The 25449-nt window shown below is 35.5% G+C and overlaps 1 protein-coding gene across 7 annotated transcripts in view; it reads left to right on the forward strand.

The window, feature by feature from the left end:
* The window catches only part of PTPRD (protein tyrosine phosphatase receptor type D), a 1592809-nt gene that overhangs the window by 200698 nt on the left and 1366662 nt on the right, over nucleotides 1-25449 (forward strand). For all 7 annotated transcript variants that reach the window (XM_055135922.1, XM_055135897.1, XM_055135904.1 and 4 more), the window contains exon 3: nucleotides 5968-6006. The gene's annotated coding sequence lies outside the window, so the exon portion shown is untranslated. The remainder of the gene's footprint in view (nucleotides 1-5967; nucleotides 6007-25449) is intronic.

Genomic DNA, 25449 nt, shown 5'->3' on the forward strand with positions numbered 1-25449 from the left:
CAATAGAATATTACTCTGATCATATATATATATCCACATTTGTGTGCATTACAGCATGAGTGGACCTGAAAACATATACCAATAAAAATAAAACATAAAATACTGACAAAGTATATGATTTTTTTGTTAATGTCTAAAATAGGCAAGTGTATAGATACAAATTAGAATTTGAAATGAAGAAGAATATACAAACATTGAGATTGACTGCTAGAAAGACAACAGTTTTCTTTTGGGGTTTTAGAAATATTAAATTGATGATGACATACAAACTTCTATAATAATTTAGAACAAGCACTGCCCTCTTGAAAGTAAGTCTTTAAAAAATTGACCTTTCATATGAATTAGCATTTACACTTCTGGGAATCAAAAAGTTGAGTCAAAAACTCAATTTTGTAAAGAAATCTGCCTTCCTGTGTTTATTATCACACTACTCACAGTAGGTAAAATTTGGAAACATCCCAGGTGTCCAACATAAGTTGACTGTATAAAAAAAAAGAACTGTGACACACAGTATACACAATGGAATACTATTTGGCTGTGAAAATAATGAAATAATGAAAATAATGAAATCATGCAACTTACTACCAAGTAGATCGAGCTGGAGTGTATCATGTTGATTGGTGTTCATCAGAAGGAGAGGGATAGACATAAAATGATCTCTTTCATATGCATGGTATGAAGAAACAGAACAGGAGAATTTGCAAATGCCCAGAGGTAATAGAATCTGAGAACTTGTCTTTATTATGAAGCTTTCTATAGGAGAGAGAAGGTTATGATCACTGTCACAATGGTGGAGGGTGAAGGCTGTGGTGCTGGCATAGCTCACGTATAAAATTCTACTACAGCAGTTTGTAATCCAGGGTGCCTCTACCTCTCAAAAAATATAAGCTAACTATAAATGAGGAAAAGATGAATGGGACAGCTCTACCAAGTATCAAGTTACACGTCAAAGTTACATTATGTCACGGAAACTGATCAACCAAATGGAAACAGAAATAAACAAATGGGACTATATTAAACTAAGAAGCTTCTGCACCCCGAAAGATACAGTGACCAGAATACAAAGGCAATCTACAGAATGGGAAAGGATATTCACCCAATGCCCATCTGATAACTCGTTGATATCAAGGACATATAAGGCACTGGTTGAACTCTACAAGAAGAAAACATCCAACCCCATCAGAAAATGGGGTGAAGAAATGAATAGAAACTTTCCCAAGAAGAGATACGAATGGCCAAAAGGCACTGAAAAAAATGCTCTTCATCACTAATCATTAGGGAGATTCAGATCAAAACAACTATGAGATACCACCTCACACCACAGAGAATGGCACACATCCAAAAGAACAAAAGCAACCGCTGTTGGAAGGGATGTGGGAAGAAACGGACCCTTCTACACTGCTGGTGGGAATGCTGACTTGTTCAGCTCTTCTGGAAAACAATATGGACGCTCCTCAAAAAATTAGAAATTGAGCTCCCATTTGACCCAGCAATACCACTGCTGGGAATATATCCCGGAGAAGCAAAAAAGTATAGTCTAAATGACATCTGCACTTATATGTTCATCGCAGCACTGTTTACAATAGTCAGAACCTGGATAAAACCTGAGTGCCTGAGAATGGATGACTGGTTCAAGAAACTTTGGTATATCTACACAATGGAATACTATGCAGCTGTTAGAAAAGATGAAGTCATGAATTTTGCATATAATTGGATCAACATGGAAAGTATCAAGCTAACTGAAATGAGTCAGAAAGAGAGAGACAGACATAAATTGCACTCATCTCTGGAATATAAAATAACAGAGTAGGAGACTAACACCCAAGAGTAGTAGAAATAAGTACCAGGAGGTTGGCTACATGGCTTGGAAGCTGGCCTCACATGCCTGGGGAAAAGCCAGTTCAGATAGAGAAGGGAATATCAATTAAACTGTGGTTGTAGGACCCACTCGGGAGGGGAGATGCATGCTGAAATTAGACTATAGATTGAATACAAAGGCCACTCAATACCCCTATTACAGACCACAACACCCAAAAGGAGAGAAGCGGGGCAGGGGGTGGAGGGATACTGGGTTCACTGGTGGTGGAGAATGGACACTGATGGAGGGAGGGGTGCTCAAACATTGTATGAGGGAAACACAAGTATGAAAATGTGTAAATCTGTTACTGTATTAGTGAATCATGGTGATTCACTAATTAAAAAATAAAAAAATAAAAATTAAAAAAAGTTACTTTATGTCACATAGCATTTTAGAAAAAAGTAGTTAAATGAAGCACCATGAAAAATATTTAGAAATTAACAGATAGTTAAATTTGTAGTCAACAGAAAAAATAATGGTTCATTTTAAACAATTTGCAATAAGTAAAAGACAAGCCACTGAGTAATAAAAAAGACTAAGACTTAGAATAAATAGAACACCTATAATAAGATTATCTGGAGAAAATTGCAGGAAAATGATAGTGTGTTCTGAAAGGATGGAAAATTGCATTGTATTCATGTAGGTATGCAGCTCTAAATGTCTTATATGTATATAACATTGTTATATAAAACATACATAGTAACCTTGAGTCTCACTATGTATAATTGAGTGTTTTATATATAATATAAATGGTATATATCATGTACATATGTATATATTTGCTTGAGTGTCTTCAAAAGACACTTCAAGGGGCTGGAGTGATAGCATAGCGGGTAGGGTGCTTGCCTTGCACTGACCAACCAGGGTTCGATTCCCAGAATCCTCTATGGTTCCCCAAGCACCGCCAGGAGTTATTCCTGAGTGCTGAGCCAGGAGTTAACCCCTGTACATTGCTGGCTGTGACCCAAAAAGAAAAAAAAAGACACTTCAATTTTTCTGCATTTTTTTTCTTTTTTGGGTCATACCTGGCTCTGAACTCAGGAATAATTCCTGGTGGTGCTCAGGGGACTTTCTTGGATGCTGAGGATCAAACCTGGGTCAGCCGCATACATACTTAACTCCCTACCCACTGTACTATCACTCTGGCTTTTTTTCTACATTTTTGGGTTGTTGCTTTCCCTTTGTTGTATATGTATTATATGTAGCTACTACTCTAAAACTCACTACTAGTAAAGAAAATATAAAGTATCATAATATTCCTCTATGTAGTATACCAATGACACTATTAAACAGTGAGAAAAAAATACATTATACTATCTAACAGTGACAACGCCCATGGTATATGTCAGAATCAGCTGAAATAAAACATGCACCTTTTCTGCCCTGATAATTTACTCTTAGAAACTATCTGACAGAAATATATGTATGTACATAAGAGGATGTTCATAGAAAAAATACATATAAGCAAAAAGGTGTAGACATAGCTTTCAGTGATAGTTTGAATATATCAATTGTGACATAGTCAATGAAACATTATAGCACTGTCAATGAAACATTATAAATAATAAAAATTAACAATCATTAAAAGCAACAATTTAGATGTATCACTGATGTGGTATTTAAGAGAAGTCTAGACAAAAGAAAATATACTATATATTCTTCCAATTATATAAAGTTTAAAACTGAGATGAAATAGCAATAAACAATAACAAAATAATCTAGAAACAAACAGTAGTGATTGAGACTGCAGCATGTGAAGTTTGACATTACATGATGTGCTCAAAGGTCTCTCTTTTGGCTGTGCTTAACCACTATGTCATGAGAAACCATGATAAATATGTGACATTGATGTTATTTTTCCAAAATTGTTTTGTATCAATAGTATAGCCTTAGTTATACTGTATTTTATCATAACCTTTGCTTTAGCATAACCAAGAAGCTCAAAAAGCATGTGCACATACATTGTCAATTCTTGAGTAATGCAGGGTTAAACAGCCACTATTCTATCTATACATCCTAATTTTCAATAAAAATACTTAACACATAGGGATTTGTGACAACTTGGTAAAGCTTTCAGATGAACTGTGCATCTTAGAAATATGAAAAATTAAGCATGTTATAGATGCATAAAACATATGCAGACAGTAGGCCATTTTATCTTTTTAAATCTTTTTGACCATAAAATACATGTCTGTAGTAAAAGGTTAAAATTTGTCAGAATGTAGGCACATAAAGACTTGTATACCATATACTGCATCATGTGCAGTCAAGAAAAATTCAGAGATGCAGAATTTATGATGGCATGAACTAACCATAGAAATTATATAATACTCTCATAGCCAATTCCTATTGTTATTTTGGTGAGCTCAATCTTTGAAATTATATACTTATAGTGCCTTATGTCTTCAATCATGTCCATGTGAGCAGATTATCTTTTAGGTAAATTACCTACTGCTTTAAAACATGGTTCCTCACAGAGAATCAGAAGTCAATCTTGGAGATTCCACTACACAGAGGGTGACTTCCTTAACCCTCAAAGGGTGTAGGAGGTTACTGTTTGTATGCATTCTCACCCAACAAACAGAAAACTTCATTGTTACAGTCATGTTTTACTTCATCTGAAAGGTGATCATATGAGCTTTCAATTTATGACAATGCATTGAGTCATTCTCCTTTATAATTTTGAAGAATGTTTGTGTGATTTAGAAGTCTCATTAAAGAAGTAAAGTAGGAAAACGAAAGAAAGTATAGCAGACATTCCCCTTGTGTCTCCAGAGCAGAAACAAAGATCCAGGAACAGAAACTTTTAGGATACCTGTGAGTGCTCTACCTTTGAAGCCAGACTAGGGAATTAAAAAACAAAAACTCTCTCATAATACAACAGAATCCGTCACTTGCTCTTCACCAGCAATCTGTGTGTCTTCTTAAATGCTTCTAGGCCCTTGAGAAGAGATTTTAATAGATTCATTCCGGGTGATTTGTTACCAATTAGTGGTCCTGCATTGTGGAGATTATTCTAGCTACAGAACCTAATTAAAATGTTCTGATAATAAGATGCAGATATACTTATGTAAGCCATACACTCTAAACAGTGTTAACTCCTTCTCACCATTTGTTTCGTGCTCTTCATTCTTTTTCAAAGAACAATATATGTTTTAATACTCATATAATATGTAATTTCAAATTTGATTCCCAAGGCATGAGGAAAAAATGATCACCCAATGTTTAAAAAAAATAACCTCCTTTATTTTATAGTAATAATGGTTAGAAGTTCAATATTTCTGCTCAAACAGAGAGACAGGCTGCATATTGACAGAAGGACTCATAATGTTTGCCTTTGCCTGCACACACGACAACATTTATAAAACCTTTGCATCCAACGGCAGATGCTAGTTCTCCTCTTGGGGATTTGGGCTGTTCAGATACTGCCTTTCATTTAAACTTCAAACACTTCTAAAAAATAGAGGCCAATTTTTAATATAATTTAGAAATTAAAACTCCTTTACTTTTGTCATTATATTATCTGCCTCGGAATTACTTTTCAAAAATGAATCGGAGCCCAAACTAATTGCTGTGTGATCACCAGCAAAGGCAGAGAAATGGAAATTTTTTTAGAAATTAAGCTTTGGTCTTTCTTTCTTACAAGAAAATTTAGTGCATCAAGAAAATATTGCACATTTTGAACCCATTTAGTAATAGTATCCTTTTATGAAGAAGTTAAAAATATATGGTCACTAGAATAATTGTGGACATTTTTTAGAGATTAGATTATTTGTTTTTTTGTTTTAATTTTATAACATCAAATTAAATACAATATCAGGAAGAAACATTTTTGCCTGGAAAAATTATTTTCTTGTATATTTCCATAAGTCAGCTTATATTACTATTATTGTATTAATAATGAAATTACTATATAAGTAATAAAATATCACTAGAAGTAATATTACATTACTACTATAATAGTAATGGTATTATTACTATTACTACTATTGGTAATAGTAATATTATTATTATTGCTACTTTCTAGAATTATAAAGTTTTATATATATTTTAATCATATCACTGAACATGAAACATAGTATAACATTTTCTTTCATTTTTTAATTTAGGCTTGGACTCCTGGATCATTCAGTGACTGCAAAGATCTGGTAAGACATTTTTTTTTCTGTAGTACTGTACATTTTTTTCATTTCCTTTGTCACTGTTCTTCGAAAGATGTTTTTCTTCCTAAGAAAAGAAGAACTATATAATACCCCATGCGGAATAATCTAATGATTAGTAAAATGTTTCCAAAATGGTAGCATTTTTTCTTTAAGAAAATAATCCTCCTATATTGTTCAAAAATGAAAGGGGATTATGCAGGTGAAGTGTATAAAGTATCATTTTGAAAAAATATTAAGCATATAAACTACAACTACCAGTCAAAACTGAAAATATCAGCGTATCACAACTTAGATTCAAAATATTTTTTAATTGCTACAGTTCTAGTAATATAGTTTACATATTATGCTCTAAATACATTCTGGTGCTATTCTTTTTCACATGAAAATTAAAAATTCTTACAATATTTGGTACTTAGTTTATAGGAAAGGAAATATGTTTGATTAAAAATTATTGCCTGAGGTATATTTTTTAATTAAATCATTTCAAAAACTAGTATTCTATTATTCTATTCATCTTAGTATCTACTTAGTTATTGATTTTCCCAAGTGATATTGAAATACTCATCACATACATATCCTTGTATTTGGTTCTTGAATTTATATGTTGTAATCTTATAACATTTTTTCTGACATTTCATACTATACTATTTTCTAAACAATATCCCACCTCTGAGTCTTATTAGGGCATAATATGCTACTCCTAAACTTCTCTGATTTCTATCACACTTTTTTTCACCCCTTTCTATGTTAAAATTTGATTCTACTCGGTTAGGATGGGGATAATGATGATGTTGTATTTCCCTCTTCATGTTTCTAAGCACTCCTCAAGGTTTCTCAACTGAAAACTTTCTATCATTTTATGACTTGTACTTCTGGCCATCTCAGTCTGTTCTTCCCACCAAATTATAGCGCAATTGGTAGTAAGCTGTCATGCCTACCAAACATTGTGGAAGTCGATGTGGAGGTCTCGTTCTGTTCAGCAGGGAGAACCCTTCGTAGGGCGCAGCCGAAAGAACAGACGCAGAGCCCGGAGGAGGGAGAAAAGGCATTTATTCTATGGCAGTTACAGTATTTATACCTCCCTGTTGGGAGGAGGTGGTGCCAGGACCCCCAACAGAAATGCAGGGTGTGACACGGGATTTAGCTAGTAATAAACAAATGCTGATAGGATAAGATCATTAAGATTAAGAGTGGCAACCTTTGCTAGGTGTGGCATGGGGTTAGCTAGTGATTAAACAAATAGTGACAGGATAAGATCAGTAAGGTAAAATGGCTCCCTACAAAACATCACTGAATATTTGATGCTTACAGAATTATAGCACAGAAAAGGAAAGCTTGAATTTGTACATGAGTTTTTACTGCCCCCAATATCATTAAAGACATTTCTATAGGGATTCGTGCCATCAGTCCTTCTTAGTCCCATCCCTCCACACCACCATTTTGTCAGACTCTGAATCTCTCCCAGCAGAGTCCACCTTACCATCTTAAACACCAGTGAGCAAAGAATGCATTAATGTAACCTGTCAACATCTTTCCTAATCCACAAAATAGACAGATTTCTCTTTGTTGTACAGAAGAACCTAGTTTTAATTGTGCAGACCTTTATTAACTATTAAGTAGGATTTTGGATAGGATGACAGAGAGGAAACAACTACTTAAAGTAGCAAATCCAGTGTTTAATATTGATCTGTGAATGGATGCATTGGATACTTGAAATGTATACTGAACAATTTTTAAAATTTCCAACCAAATTCTGTCACTATTCTTTGGGTATTCTTAGCTTCCCACTCCCCTACCTCTTTGTGCAAGTGAAAAGCTTTCTTTAAGGAATGTTCTTGGGAGGAAGAACAGATTTGGTGGGCTCTTATAGAAAGCAAACATTTCATCTCCCCATGTCCATCAAAGCACATTCTAAAATTCCTGGATTATTTTCTACACTGAACTTGCACTTTACTGTATCTGTATGATCTGAACCTTTTTTTTCTGTAGGGACCTATTTTCTGAATTCCACCTACTTGCTTCATTTAAGTCATCAGCGTGTTTTATAGTTGTGATCATCACAATGTTCTTCCAGTATTTATCCACTCATTTCTGTCTCTTTTATAACATAGAAAGGTGAAGTTTTGTTTAAATCTTAGTAATTTACTGTTATTGGGGTAAGATGATCACAGTAGCATTCATTTTAATGTCTTTGATTATAAAGTTTCTGCACCCCCACCATCAACACAAAATACCAAAGACCTTTCACTATGGTCCTTATGTCCCTTCTAGTCCTAGTGCACCACTTCCTTCTGCCTGGCCCTCTCCACCCACCACTGGGTAATCTCAGTCCTTTGAAAATGACACATTCTTATATTTATATCTTTCACCATGCTACCCATTCTTTCCCACTTACACAAGATAGAGTGGATTGCAGCAACTTCCAGGATTCCCCAAATTCCAAAACAGTCTTTCTTCAGTTCACAATGAATTACAAAGCTCTGTTATTTCTCACCTTTCCCATTTTTACTAATCCTCTATCTGTTCACTATACCTAAGCACCCATTGTTTGTTCATCACTCAAGGTCAAATTCAAAGACATTTTTCATGGAAATTGTAGTTTTGTTATTGTATTTTTCATACCAAACTTCATGAAGCTTGAAATTTCAGGATCACAAAGTTTCACTCTTTACCTTATACTTTAATATATTCTAAGAATTCTGTGTGCATATTTCTATTCTAGTTCTGAAAGTTTAACTGAGGTAACTCATATATATTCTATTAGTTCTCGAGAAATACTTGCTGTTATCTAACAAACAGGACCTTAAGCTGTATATTTAAAAATACAACTGTAAACTGTTGCTTCCATAAATGTTTGCCACCATCCAATTATTTTTCAAAGGAAACCTTAACATAGACATGGAGCATAATCCACACTATTACCAAAAATGTGCTCTGAATCATAATATACACTCTAAAAACTGTATTTGGGGAGTATAACTTGGTAAAACACAAAGTTCAAACTAGAATGTTATTAAAATAGAAGTGATAACATGATTATTACAAAGCTAATAAATTAAAATGTACTATATGCAATTACAATAGAATTCTTAAGGTAAAACGACAACAGTATTTTCTTTAGAACTAACTGCTAGAAATTAAGCAACTCAATATAAATTTATAACATTTTTTACACTGAAGTTGAAATTGTATACACTATAATGCAAAGTTGAAAGGAATTTATTTTTTTTACTATTTACTACATTCTTGCAGTAGCTGAATCCTCTTATATAAAGGACAAGTTCCCTACAATTACCATTGTAATGGTAAGGACGCCTCTTGTTTTCTCACTATCCAAAAAATTCCACCATACTTTTCTAGCCTTGAATTCCAAACAGAGGCAATATTTCGCACTACACCAAAGATGAAGAGCAACTAGAATTGTCTAACTTTGCTAGTAGGAACACAATGATATCATTCCATTGAAAATAGTTTCTTATAAAGTTAATTATACACATTATCCTAAGATTCAACAACCCTGTTCATAATGGTTTACTTTAAAGAAATGAACTGAAAACTGGGTAATAGTGATAGGACAGCTATGATAGGATGCTTGCTTGTTGTGCACATGGTAGACCCACTTCTATCCCTGGTACCATATATTGTCCCCTGAGCCCTGATATTAGTAATCCTTGAGCGCAGAGCCAGGAGTAAGCCCTGTACACTGCCAGGTGTGCCCCCAAACTGAAACGAATAAATAAAATAAATAAAAAAAATCTATATAAAAATTTTGTGCTCTAGTATTTAGAGCTCTGGGCTCAATGGGACCTGGGAGCAGAGATCCTCTGACTGCTTCCCCCAATCTTGGGCAAACCAGTGGTCACACCATAAGCCACCTCCTGCCAGTGCCAAATAATCTTCTCATAGGCCACTCTCCAGAACTTACGGCTGCTTCTCCTGAAAGGGAGCATAAAATGAGGCCCCCATAATCATGCCACTGGACTACACACCAGGGGTGCCACAGAGGGGGGTGTATGAGAGCCCTCCCCACCCCAAGGGACCCAGCCCTGGCAGCCAACCTCCACTACCCAACAGCAACCACGCTCCAGGCCGCTTTCTATACATTTGGGCTGAGCCTCACGCATGAGTGAACATATTCCTAGTCATAAAGGGAAATATATATATACACACAAATGTGTATATATATGTCACATTTTGAGGCATCTGTTTCTTCTAAAATAATATTAGATATGAAGAAAATAGTGGGCCCACCCAGAGTTTAATTAGTTCACCTACAGTCTTACTAGATGCGATTTTAATCTATACCTTGGGGTTTGAGACTATACTGAGATACGTTCTTATAGAAAACTTACCCAGAGAGCTTTTCATAAAGCCCAATTGTACGTAATACCAAGTAATAACCTTGTTCTATGATCCTTAAGAAGATTTCTAGATAAGGTATCTACATGATTAAAATGAGACTTAATATTCACTTTTCCACTTATTTTAGATGATGAAATGTTTGCTTATCTTACTTTAAGTCCAAGGAGAAAATTTACCAGAACTTTTGTTCATTTTTTTTTGTTTCAATCATTCGCATCATTGCTCACTCTTAGGTGGCTGAACGCCACTCGTCCCTCTAAGAAGCTGGGGGACACCGACCGTTCGGGGGTCATGTAACTAGTTAGCATGCCAGAGTCTCATTTGTTATTGGAATTAACCAGACATATCGCTCCACCAACTCAGAACTGCTATGTACCACCACCCACGAAATGGAGAAAGAGATATCAATCTGTCAATCCTGTCATGACCGTGCTGGGTGAGGTTTCCTGGGTTGAGTCAAATTTATCCGCAGGCTCCATTCCTGGTGGTGCCCTTCTGTCAGTTCCTTTAAGTTTCAGTTTTGCAACCATACTCCTCCAGAACCCAAAGACTTTGGTTTCCTGGCAGGTCATGGAAATAATGTGGCCGCATCGCCAGTTGGCATCATTTATGGTCGGACTAGGATGGTATCTGATCATCTTCCAACCCCAACAAGCTACTGAGACTATCCCGCCTGCACAGCAGAGCCTGGCAAGCTCCCCATGGCATATTTGATATGCCAAAAACAGTAACAAGTCTCACAATGGAGATGTTACTGGTGTCTGTTCAAGCAAATCGATGAGCAATGGGAGGAGAGTGCTACAGTGCTTTCATTCACATCATATTTATCTCAATATATATTTCATGTAATATGTGATATATATGAAACATAATAAGAAGTTATCTATTGCTGCACTTAATATCTATCTTGTTATAAAGATAAAAATAAAACAGTCATTAATAACTGGAACAGAAACCTACTAAAATCCTTTTGTGCAGTTAGACAATGGTAAATAATGGCTATTTTAATGGATCATTTGTGCTCTTGGTTTGTTAAATCTTCTTAATTTCAGGTTACATCAGATTTCATTTTTTCTCTTTATCTCTTTCCCTTTCTCCCTTCTCTTTCTTTCTTTCTTTCTTACTTGCTTGCTTTCTTGCTCTCTTGCTTTCCTGCTTGCTTTCTTGATTGCTTCCCAATGCTCAGAAGTGCTCAGGGTTTAACTACTGGCTCTACACTTAGGGATCCTTTCCGTTTAGTGCTCAGGGAAACATATTGGGCACCAGGGATAGAACCCAGGTTGACCACATGCAAGGCAAGTGTCTTACCCACTGTATTATCTCTTCAGTGCCAAGGAATACTATGTTTTCAACAATTGAGTTCTATCTCCAATGCAGAGGGCTTCCAAACATATAAATTCTGTATACATGTCAAAATATTCTTATATTGAAAGTATTCCTTCTCAAAATTTCAATATTTGTCATTAAAATATATGGCTGCTAAGGCTTTTTTTTTTAAAGCTTTTTTCCCTTTTTTTTCTTTTTGGATCACACCCGGCAACGATGCACACGGGTTACTCCTAGCTTTGCACTCAGGAATTACTCCTGGCAGTGCTCAGGGGACCATATGGGATGCTGGGAATCGAACCTGGGTCAGTCGTGTGTAAGGCAAATGCCTTACCTGCTGTGCTATTGCTCCAGCCCCAATAAAGTATTGCTCCAGCCCCTAAGATTTTTAAGTTGTGTGTAAGATCTGTATATGGTTATGTTCATGTATATATGTGTGTCTTTGTGCTATAAGTATATGGGCATAATTTATTTGTGCATTTTAAATACTACACACTATTAAAATTCTGCTGGTAATAAATCATCCAGGGGAAAATAATAATAAAATAATCATTTACAGGAAGCAAGAAAACAATCACACTTATTTATTCATTCAATGCTTCAGTTTATTGAAAACTACTTTGTGCAAATAATCTTATGGAGATTGCATAATATAACATAACATTGACTTCACATAATATTTTATGTATTCTGCATAATTGTGGTGACCTTTTATTTCAAAATTGATGGTGACTAAAATTCATAGCACTTATTTTAGACCTTAGTGTTTCTGTTTTCCTTTCTTGATAGTAGATTTTTGAATACATATGGATAGTGTAAGAGACATTGTTAGTGACCATCAATATTTCATTTAGCTTTAATTTGTGAACATATGGTATGTTGTATTGTCCATCTATTTTATAATTTTATAAATTCCTGTAATTACTTCTGGCCAAGAAGTAGAGGAGGTAAAGTGCTTCTGCTATTTTTCTAGTCTTTCTTAGACTAGCTAGGAAGCCCCAGTTTATAGATTATTGTACCATTTGATTGAAGCATCCTTGATCCCATATATACTAGATGATTGGCAGTTGCTGTGGGAATTCTCTTAGTTCCATAGCCAATTTATGAGACCAGGATATGAATTCTTTTGTCTTAATCCACTGAATTAATTTTCATAGTGACACTTGGCTTTGATATAGAATAATTGGTTAGAGTAGCTAGTCATCCAAGATTATCAAATTGTTCTTGAGAAAATACATATTATATTATGGGGTAATTCTGAAAATGGGACCATATTCTCAAAAGCATATTTTGACAGTCTTATCTGTGACCTTAAAATAGATATCTCCTGACAGACACCAAATAATCTGGTGTACCACTTGATTGGCATAATAGACCACCAAACTAAATGCTTTGAGACAGTGTGTAAATTTTTTGCTCATGGCTCAGACCCCATAGATTAACATATACCCACAATAGCTCTTGACAGTGATTGGAGTACCATGCAATGTCAGAGATCATACCTAGTCCTACAGCATACAAAATATGTGCTTTATTTTTTTAGTCATCTCCATGGTTCCAGCAAAAGATATTTTATGAAAATTAGCCATAATTTCCATAATAATCATATGAAGCAAAATAGTAGCACTGTAGCACTGTCGTCCTGTTGTTCATTGATTTGCTCCAGCAGTGCCAGTAACGTCTCCAGTGTGAGACTCCCTGTTACTGTTTTTGGCATATCAAATATGCCATGGGTAGCTTGCCAGGCTCTGGCATGCGGGCGGGATACTCTTGGTAGCTTGCTGGGCTCTCCAAGAGCGATGGACGAATCAAACCCAGGTCAGTCGCATGCAAGGCAAACGCCCTACTCACTGTGCTATCACTCCAGCAAAATAGTAAAAGCAGAAAAAAATTATATCTGAATTTAAAATGGTACAGTAACTTTATATTTGACAATAGAACAACAATACCATATGGGGAAAAATTTAATTCTTCATTCTTAACTAGAAATATTTAATAATGCATCTGAAAAATATAGTGTTCATTATCTATTCCCTAACTTGAAAAAAGTCACTCTGTATTAGATTATTTTATTTTCTTGAACTATGTAGTATAATCTGTGATCAACAAGTTTTCTGTGATCCATATTGATATTAGACTTTTGTGGAGGGAAGGGGGAACCCCCAGTGGTGTAAGGGGACGGAATGCAGTGCAGGAATTAGGAGCTGCATGCAAGGCAAGTGTCTCAATCTTCAGATCATCTCCCCAGCCCTACTTGATTTCTTTAATAATTTTTATTAACTTTCTTAATGCCAGTGTCTATGACTCCAGGCACCTAAGCCTATACAGAGTAAGAATAAACTCCTGGGGCTGAGAGACTGCCAACGGGCAGAACGTGCTTGGCACACAGGAAGCCCAGGTTCCATCCACAGCATCAAATATGGTCCCTGGACACTTACAGGAATAACACCCAAGAACTGCTGGGTGTGGCCCTAAATCTTCCCTCACACCCCCAAAAGAGAAAAACTTCAGTCGGGCCAAGGATCTAAACCCTAAAGCATATATGAGACCTGGGTTCTATTCTGTTTCTCGTACCACAGGGGAAAAACTCCAACCACAAAAATCCCACAGGAAGTCAATGTGTGAATATCAATTTCTGCCTCTGAGCACAGATAACCAACCAGTGCCAACTTTTGAGTCACACTACATATTTGTATAATATGTATTGTACAAATTATAATTATACAAATTATATCATATATACATAATGACTGTGTGCTGCATATTGCTACATGTACATTCACTTTTACTTCTTTTTTAAAAAAATTTTTATTAGTGAATCACCGTGAAGTACAATTACAAACTTACAAACTTTCATGTTTGCATTTCAGTCATACAGTGATCGTTTACCTATCTCTCCACCAGTGCCTATTCTCCTCGACCAATGTTTCCAGTTCACTTTTACTTCTTTTTTTTTCAACTTCTTAATCTCTATAAAAGTCTTTTAAATCATGGTACTGTTAACCTTATTTAACAATGAAAACTGCGTCTCATAAAGGTAAAGCCATTTACTCAGGACTTCAAAGCTTATGGGCTGAAATGATAGCAGAGTGGGGAGGGCGTCTGCCTTGAATGCAGCTGACCTGTTGGATCCCAAGCATCCCATAGGGTCCCTATGCCCTCCGGAAGTGATCCCTGATTGCATCACCAGATTTGGCCCAAAATGCAGGCCCACCCAAAGAAAAGTAAGCCTTCACAGCTTGTGCTTTGTGAAACTTTGATAAATCCTCCTATGGTCACTACCCTGTGTACTTGTAGAAGAGACAGTAGCCAACCTTTAAAGCCACTGAAACCCTTCTTTGCCCTGCAGACATACTAAGTACAATGAATGATGTTTTGTTATCATACTGCTGTTATATTGTTCTTCATTAATGGCATATTAAAATTTTTCTCTTCATTACAAGTTTTCACAAAGTTGAAGCATAGATAAAATAAGCTTAATTTCAGTGAACCATAGTTTCATTTTAGAGATATATGTAAGAGAAGAACTTCTAAGAAGACATGATTTTCATTTAAAAATAAACACACAGTGGCAATCACAGCAAATTCATTGAAAATCTGAAGACACTTTTAGAGCTGCTTAAGAGGCATTTTTTTTTGGGGGGGCACACTCGGTGATGCCAGGGGTTATTCCTGGATCTACTCTCAGGAAGAATTTGTGGGGGTCTTGGGATCATACGGGGTGCTGGAAGTCGAAGCCAGGTGACGTGTGCAAGGCCAGCACCTTTCCTCTGTCCTACACTTCCAGCCCTGTATAACTGTGTGCTATTCTATAGTATGGACATTTTGTTCTTGGTATGCATTTGAGTAATTTCTACTTTTGCCTGTTTACTAGTAATAGTCCTATTATATAGTGGGCTTGAGCGATAGCACAGTGGGTAGAGTGTTTGCCTTGCACGTGGCCAACCCGGGTTTGATACCTGCATCCCTCTCGGAGAGCCTGACAAGCTACAGAGAGTATCTCGCCCACATGGTAGAGCCTGGCAAGCTACCCATGGCATATTCTATATGCCAAAAACAGTAATATCAATTCTCACAATGGAGACGCTACTGGTGCCCGCTAGAGCAAATCAATGAGCAACAGGATAACAGTGATTCAGTGATGTAGTATAATCTACTTTGAATTATTAATTTTTAAATTGAGGCGATAAGGTATATACTGGTATTAATATTTATACTTTGGACATACAGTGTTACTGCACCATACCCACCACTAGAATTCCAATGTCTTTCCTCAGTATTATACATAGGTTCCTTCTTGTCTGCCATTTACCCCCACCTTGGTAAACGTAGTTGTTGACAAGAGTGTAAAGGTTTATTTTTATTAGTGATAATTCACTTTACCCTTTTATAAATCAAATACGAGTGAGATCACCTGTTTTTTGCATGTCTTCCAAACTTATTTTATCTTTTCTTATACCTGACTTTTTCAGATCTGTAAAATTATACTATTCTTTGGTCCTTTGGGTAAATCTCTTTTTTTTGGCTTTTTATAGTGAAAATCTCTCTAGGATGTCTCCTCTTAACTTTTTAAAACATGTATTAATTTAAATGCCACCAACATGCCAAACAGCATAATTTCTACAACAACTAATTAATTAAACATAACCTCTTCACACATGGAACTAGAGATCAAAAATAATTGCATGCAATTACCAAGAACTGAAAGGATTTAAATATATGACTGAAGAAGGGGGCATAACAAATTATGCTTTATGAAAGATTTCATGCCAATCATTAGTAGCCTCAAAAATAATTGTAGACTGTTAAAATTTACCTCTATGATGTTTATTTCACTTTTAAGTATCAGAGTCAATACATAGGAATTCAATCAGATTTCAGTATTACATCCCTTTAACATCTTCCTCTCACATAATTTCCCATCCTTTCAAAGTCAGTGCATTCCACTATGGAGAACCTGGTAGTTTGTATGGCTATTTCCTTAGCATTTCGGCATAAATAATATTATTTTGTTCCTCTGGATGGCATAGGATTCACACTGTTAACAGCTCTGAGTTGGATATCACTAATGTCAAATGGAATAAATAGAATACTTCTCTTTAAGTTAAATTTAAATCATAATTTTACATATTAGTGAGTTTCATATGACATATAATACTGATAAATATTGTTAAATGGATTAGATATTCAAAAATCTACAGATATTTTGCCTATCATTGAAGTAGTTCTTTGTGGTTAATTAAGCATAACATTCCCTGCTTGATTTCTTGCCTGCTGTCCTAAATCAGGCAGTACTTCTCCAGGTGTTCACCAAATAAAGTAATACCCTAATATTTTATTTTATAATTCTGAAAGCACCCTGTTTTAAATTCAGCATTACTTTATCACTACACTGAGTTCATGACTCACCTATTGTGTTTTCTGGATTACGATGAAACTATAGGAGTTGTAACTAAAACTTACCAACTCTTCATTTTCTTTTTTTGCTTTTTAAAAAAATATACAAGAAAACTATTTCATTTATCCCAGCCTCAAAAATAAAAACCCATTCCTGTAATACAGAAAGTGATGAGTACCTTGAAAATTGCATCAAACATACTAAAAAGTACATAAGGTTATTGCCAAGAACCATTTGTATTTTCCAGCCAATGAAGAATAGGTTAACTTTTTCTATTAGTGAAAGATATTTTATGCAAGTTGTCTTCTAAAATGGACTGGAGCAATAGCACAGTGGGTAGGGTGTTTGCCTTTCATACAGCCGACCTCGGTTCAATTCCTCTGCTCCTCTCAGAGAGACTGGCAAGCTACCATATTTCATACGCCAAAAACAGTAACAAGTCTCATAATGGAGACATCACTGGTGCCCGCTCGAGCAAAGAGATGAACAATGGGACGACAGTGCTACAGTGCTACAGTCTTTTACTACTTCAAAAGAAAGGAGGACCCGAGGATGCAAAAAAGAACAGCAGAAATGACATCTGTATATATATATATTCATGGCAGCAATGTTCACAATAGCCAAAACCCGGAAACAACCCGAGTGCTCTAAAACAGACGACTGGTTAAAGAAACTTTGGTACATCTGCACAATGGGATATTATGCAGCTGTTAGGAGAGATGAAATTATGAAATTTGCTTATAAATGGATAGACATGGAGAGTATCATGCTAAGTGAAATGAGTCAGAAAGAGAGGGATAGGACCATAGAAGGACTGCACTCATTTGTGGAGTATAGAATAACATCACATGAGGCTGACACCCAAAGACAGTAGATACAAGGGCCAGGGAGATTGCTCCATAGCTGGAAGACTGCTTCATGAGCAGAGGGGAGAAGGCAGATAGAATAGAGAAGGGATCTCTAAGAAAATGATGGCTGGAGGAACCAATTGGTATGGAAGATGCGTGCCGAAAGTAGATAATGGACCAAACATGATGACCTCTCAGTGTCTGTGTTGCAAGCCTTAATGCCTAAAAGTAGAGAGAGAGTATGGGGAATATTTCCTGCCATAAAGGCAGGGGGAGGGTGGGAAGGGGGGTTATACCTGGGATATTGGTGGTGGGGAATGTGCACTGGTGTACGGATTGGTGTTTGATCATTGTGAGATTGTAACCCAAACATGAAAGCTTCTAACTATCTCATGGTGATTCAATAAAATTAAAAATAATAATAATAAAAAAAGAAAGGAGGACCATTAACATTTCAAAGTGAATGACAACAATTGAGGTTAAATAGAGAACATATTTATAATGTATTTAATTTGGGAGAAATTTGGGATACAGTCTTGCCACTCATCTCAGATAATACTTTTATTTAAAATCATAATTCTCTCAAACAAATACCGAACTCTTAAAATAAATTATTTTCCTGTTCTCTTTTTATTGGCAAATAAAAGGTTTTTATCTATATCTAGCTCCTTCTGATCAGATTTAGTTCTAAATGTTTATATTTTGTTTACTCATTTAAGTATTCTTCTACCTAATAATATATATCTATCAATAAGACAATAAAAAGAAGCAGAGAATGACTGCTAATTCTCAAACATGCATAATATACATATGGATTTACATTTTGACAGGTATATACAGATATAAATATAATATGTAATGCATTATATTGGCCTCATTAAAATTGCCTGGTTTTTAATATTTTCTGATATATTCTGTCACAAAGGAGATTATTATAATCAGTCATAACATGTAAATGATACTTTTATTCTTATTTTTTTATGAGTCAAATATTTTATTATGTATACATTTTTGTACCCCCCCTTTTTTTTGCTTTTTTTGGGTCACACCTGGAAATGCACAGGGGTTAATCCTGGCTCTGCGCTCAGGAATTACTCCTAGCAGTGCTCAGGGGACCATATGGGATGCTGGGAATCAAACCTGGGTCAGCTGCTTACAAGGCAAACGCCCTACCTGCTGTGCTATAGCTCCAGCCCCTGAAACCTTTTTTAATGTAGAGAAAAACCACAACTGTTAATACAATTCTAGATTGCAATTAATTAGATAACAAGCTCCAATAAAAATCAGTAAGTACTAAAAATCAATTTGTGTGGAATTTGTTACATCTGATCATAGGATTGTTAAATCATGTCTAAGAATTTATTGTTATTTGTTGCTAATTGAAACGTCTGTGTCATTGGCTTCTAACTTTGTTGAGTTTAGTCAGTTTCTATTTTATTTTCCCATCTAATTTGGTGTGCTCCTACTGGAAATTTAAACATTGAGGAATTAGGAGTAGTCACATGGCCACATAAGCTGCTGCATGGTCCAAAGTCTTCAGGATCTGTGGTCTGGGACAATGAGTCCACTTGATGGCAGATATGGAAGATGAGCACAGCTGCTGTGGCTTCCACAAGTAAGGCAGTTGGGGACAGATTACCCACCCCGACTAAAATAATATGTTTAAATCTTGTTTCAAAATATATCATTTTGCTGATGTCATTGAGTAATGTCAAAAAGCATGGCAGTTGATTGTTACGGACATGGGATAATTTAAATAGTAATAAGTAGAGATCTTTTCTGCCAATGGATTACTTGCCTCTAAATAAGAATCTTTAGCCTCTTTTCTTGCACCTGAGATACTTTTTATGGCCAGCCATATGTACTTGTTTCTAAAATTAAACTACGATTTTGGAAGTATCTTTATTTTATTGGGAGTTTGGTTGGTTTGTTTCTGTCTTGTTTGGGGGAGCAGATCCAATGATGCCAAGGAGGAAGTGCTTCTGGCATGTTGTTCCTCAGTGGCAGCTCATGGATACCTGGGGAACCAGCAATGAGGAGGAACCCAGTGAACAAAACAGAGCCACCAGAATGTAAAGCTTGTTACTACGTATATTTTTGTTCTTTAATATTCATTTAGTGGACCTTTAATCAAACTGAATTATATTAAATTTTTCCCATTAAAATTTAACTTAAAATCTTCAGTGATTTTTGTCTTAAATTAAAAATTTTATTTATGATTTATTTTGTAATTTTAAATCTTTTACCTACATTCACCCTATTTTCTTTATGATTTTTGATCTCCATGCCATGTTTCAATGACTTTTTGCCAATTTCAAGCTCTTATACTAATTCACTATTGTTTCTTTTGGTATATTTTAGAATCTTTATTTATTTTACTTTTCCTTTGGATTAGTCCATACTAAGTTTTCTGAAACGTATATTTATGTGGCAAAGAACAATGTAGGGTAATCATCTCAGTTGTGTTTGCTGGGGAAAAAGACAAAACACAACAAGACATTATTTCATTCATTGTTTAAAATTAATGAAGTGGGGGGCTGGAGCAATAGTACAGAGGGTAGGGCGTTTGCCTTGCACTCGACTGGGTTCAATTCCCAGCATCCCATATGGTCCCCTGAGCACTGTCAGGAGTAATTCCTGAGATGCAGAGCCAGGAGTAACCACTGAGCATTGCCAGGTGTGACCCAAAAAGAAAAAAAAATTAATGAACTGATTTTTTATTTTCCTTTTAATTTCCATTTTTATACTTACATGCCAAAATATTTCAAACCAAGAAAAGAGTTCGTTAAGTGACCATACTTTTGCTTAGAATTGTATGGCAATGGACAGTACATTATCAATCCCTGCAACTTTTTTGATTTTTTGCATTAGTATTACATGTTAGAATCACTTAACCGAGCAAGTGTTCTTATTGCTATGCAAAAATATGCATCAGTATAGCGATTCTCCATTGTGAAATGCTTATGAGAAAAAGTATGCTGTAGTGCCATGATAAGGATAACAGTTAGATGAATTAGATATAAAGAGACATCTTCATCAAAATATTTGGAGGACACCCAAATGGTACTCAGATGACCCATGGACCACTCCCTGTGACTCTAAGGCAACTGGACCCATGGTTCAATGTATGGGTCCACTCATGAGGTGCAGCCAAGCCTTGTGGTGCTGGGGAGCATCATGGCTACCTTGGTGGTGCTTGGGAACTTCCAGGGTTATTCCCAGGTATGCTGGGGTTAGCAGCATATGGAGTCTAATTCTAACCTAATCCGACCCTCTCTCTTTGACCCCCCTGACCACTCATGTTTAAATTTTTAAAGGTGGCCGTATCATAGTCCTGCTGAGGGCATTTGCTTCCATTGCTGGTACTGCTGCTTCTTTTACAGTTCAATTCTAATCCTGTGACAAAATATATATTTGGAGAATTTGTGACGATTGGCTTCATCAGTGCTAAGTCTGAGCCCACGTGAACTTTCACAGTAGTTCCACAGTAGCACGAGAAGACAGCAAACTGGCATCTTGCGTGATGAAGTATCCAAGTAGTGGTTTGTGTAGAATTACTGTAGACCGTGTAGATTTCAAGATAAATTTCTCCTTTGTCTCTGGGTAACCATCGATAATAGAAGAAAAAGAGAAAGGGAAATAAAAGGAAATTAAAGGAAAAAGGAAAGGACAGGAAGACGTAGAAAAAAATAGGAAATGAAAGAGAGAGTTTATATATTAAATATTTAGATACAATTCCACTCTCATTTTAATTAAATGAGCCATTCTTTGTGGATCAGCTCAATTTTATTTCTTCTGTACTTCCTTAAAGTGTCAGAAACTATCTCTTTTGACCTTTAACTACCTACCCCAATTTGTGGTTGAAATCATCTATTTTGAATTTGATATATTCTGTTTTATACTTTTTCCTTTCTGCTTCTATTATTTATATATTTTATTGTATTTCATACTTTGTACCATGAAGTTTAAAGATGGTCTTAGGGAATCAGTGACCTTGAGTTCACTCTGTCTATAATTCCTATCTGATCAGATCCATAATTATTTTTTCCATACTAAATTTTTCTTGTCTTTGATCTGACTTTTTTCAAGAAAATTTGTCTTTGTTCTTAGACAAATATTAATTGATAATTTATGTTTGAGTTTTTCTGGCAAAATTTAGCTACAATGCTATGAATATGTTCCTAAAGTATCTGTTTTCTACATCTGTGCAACTGGACACTTACCAAGTAAAATGATATTTTTCCTTTAAAACAAGTTTATGTAAAATATGTGCATGATTAAATGAGCGGTAATTATTAGGATTGTTTGTTGAAGACCTGTACAAGTCAAATTGAAAAGGAAGATTTGCATTTAATTAAATGAAGAAGGTTTTCATTTGTATGTTATGTATTTCTTAACCCATGGACTTAGTTTCTTAGTTCTTCCTGTCATTTTAGAACTCATATAACCTCTTGAATGAAATCAAAGCCTTTACAAACCTGTTTTATGTAAGATTCTTAAAAACTTAATTAGGTATCAGGTTACTTTTAGTAAATATTTTTCAGTTCTCCTGGCACATATTTTATTTTCAAAGATTTAGATGGAGCTAAGAAATATGCATGATTTTGGGACTCACTGGATTAACTACAGGAAAAAATGTTAGCTTAATTTCTCAAACCCTTTATAGTGTTTAAACTGCAAAAACATGTTCAAAAATGGCACCCTAGGACCTGATATGTGGTACTTTACATACATAAGGCCTTGAGTTCAATTTTTGGTACACATTAAAATAGTCAGCACAGGGGCTGGAGCAATAGCACAGCGGGTAGGGCATTTGCCTTGCATGAGGCTGACTGGGGTTCAATTCCCAGCATCCCAAATGGTCCCCTGAGTACCACCAGGAGTAATTCCTGAGTGCAGAGCCAGGAGTAAACCCTGTGCATCGCCAGGTGTGACCTAAAAAGCATAAATAAATAAATAAATAAATAGATAGATAGATAGATAAATAAATAAATAAAATAGGAAGCACATTGCCAAATAGGTGTGTTATCTAGCAGAGAATTGTTGCTTAACTATTCCATGACTATCTTGACAAGATGAAGAAGAAACTTTTCCTCATGGGGGAGCATTTCTTCTTTCCTGCAGATTTAATTTGCTTTTGGACTGAAAAAGAGTATTATGCTTTTGGCAGTGTGCAAATTAAAAATATTAATGAATAAAGTAAAAACTATTTTTTTTATTAAATCACAATCAAAGTTTATGCTCATATCCCAGGCTTGTCAACCTGTCAGCATGTCCCTAGGCTTAAACAAGAGGGGAGAAAATCAAATGAATTTTATTTCTTCGGTTTATAGTTATTGTTAATCTCTTTTATAAATGGCAAATGCTATTATTTCCTTTTATAATCCAGATGGCTACTTTTTAAAGTGTTCACTAATAAAGGAAATGCTATATGAGAAAAATCTTTTTATGTATCTTATTTTCTTAGATGATTTGCATTTGGCTTTAAATTCCATAGAAACTTGAAATTAACTTCTCTGGGGTTAAAATAAATATGGTGTTGGGCTAAGAAGTGAAAATAAATATGGTGTTTGGCTAAGAAGTGCATGATCTCAAAGCACGAATGCCAGATTGAATCCTATAGAAAAATCATATATATTCATCTATCAAACTGACAGTGTTTGCACCAGGAAACAGTTATTCATTTATCTTTTCCAGTGAACAACTCTTTATATAGGTGGACATAGCTATTTACTTGAAAATCATGCCATGATTCTAAGAAAACATGTCTAATTATTTAGGTGGTATAATCCATCTCATTAATAATCCATAATAAGATGACTGCTTTAATATACCAGTTTTGGGGTATCATACTATTGGTCTTTGAGGCCATTTTGTGTGGTGTAGGATGGTTAGCAGGGTTCTTGGATGCTTTCTATAACTGGCAGGTGCAATTTAACAGTTTTGACAGACAGAAGCATCTCCAGTGCCACATGGATGCTAAACTTCCATTGTTCCCATGGCTGGATTAGACTAAGAAGTCTCTCTAGTTAAAATATTTTCTTTAATCTCTGGGAATAAACTCTTAAAACAAGGAAATAAATGGTATTAAACTGTTATGTGGCATAGTATTTATCTTCTGTTACACTATAACATTAAAGTAGTATAGACACATATTGATCTTCTCTTTTATTGTTGGTAGGTTCACAGTCTCAGCTTACTGTTGTTGAGATAAGAGTGAGTGTGAGCTTCCCAACCCTCTTGCAGTTTTTCCAAAATAAAATCTTTGTTTCACTCCTAGCACTTCCAGGGTGGTCATGGTAATCCGAAGCACCTGAGGTCTGAGCTGGATTGCATCCCCAGGCCCTTGAGTTGAATGCTGGCTTGCTTTGCTGCTGGCTTGGTTAGCAGTTAGCAAATTCTGGTGGACAATGGGTCTTCTGAGCACTGCTTGAGATAACCCTCCCCATAAAATAAACCCACCTTTGTTTTTGGAAACTGGGGGGGTGTGAGGAACAGACGGTGCAGTCCTACATACAGCACACCTTTTAATCTCCCGATCTCCATTGTAATAATTCCCGAAGTTCCTGGATTGTTTACTATGTTAAATCTTTTCTCAGTTGCCATTAGTGAGTGTGTACTGGGGTTGATGGTTACTGTGCATATATGCCATGCAGATTAGTCTTTATGATATATTTTCTACTTAAAGTGACTTTATGATAATGGTACTAGAGAGCTATTCTAAACATTTTAGACAAGAGGTAACAAAATCTGTGATAAAGCTTATCCTGCTCAGATGGGATCAAAACAGTTATTTGTACTGTGGCGTAGTGTTTCTTGATTAGAATATGATTTTATAAATATTTATACTAATCCATGTAAAGTGTAGAAAAGGAAGATCCTATTGTGTTAAATGTTTGAATTTCTGGAGCAAGAGGAACTGTGCATACCTTAGCATGAAGAAATCAACTTGTGAAGATGAAATATCTCTAAATCTCCAAAGTATGATTAAATGACTGCTACTATGTGAATGGTGATTAAAGTAGTAAGAGAAATAACACAGAATAAATAGAACTTTCATATTTGACCCTTTAAAGTTGTTTAAATGTTACCTTCCAATAAACAGAATTGATCTGCTACATTACCCAAATGCCTTCTTTCCCTTTTAGAACAGCTGAATGTGAAATGTACTACTTAATAAAGCAGATGTAAGGTTTTGTATTATGTATTAAGATAGATTGCTTATGTGAAATGGAAATGAATACCATAAATCAAAATAGCTCATTATACATTTTCTGTCTTATATTTAGTATAGCTTTGCTTTATTTTTAATCCTTAGGTCTATAGCTTATTACCTGAATATTGGTTGTGTAGGATGTATGCTGGAGCGATAGCACAGCACGTGGGATGTTTGCCTTGCACATGGCTGATCCGGTTTTGATTCCTCCATCCCTCTCATTGAGCCCGGCAAGCTTCTGAGAGTATCCCACCTGAAGAGAACAGCCTGGCAAGCTC

Source organism: Sorex araneus, chromosome 1 (genome assembly GCF_027595985.1).
Source record: "Sorex araneus isolate mSorAra2 chromosome 1, mSorAra2.pri, whole genome shotgun sequence".
Classification (NCBI taxonomy): Eukaryota; Metazoa; Chordata; class Mammalia; order Eulipotyphla; family Soricidae; genus Sorex; species Sorex araneus.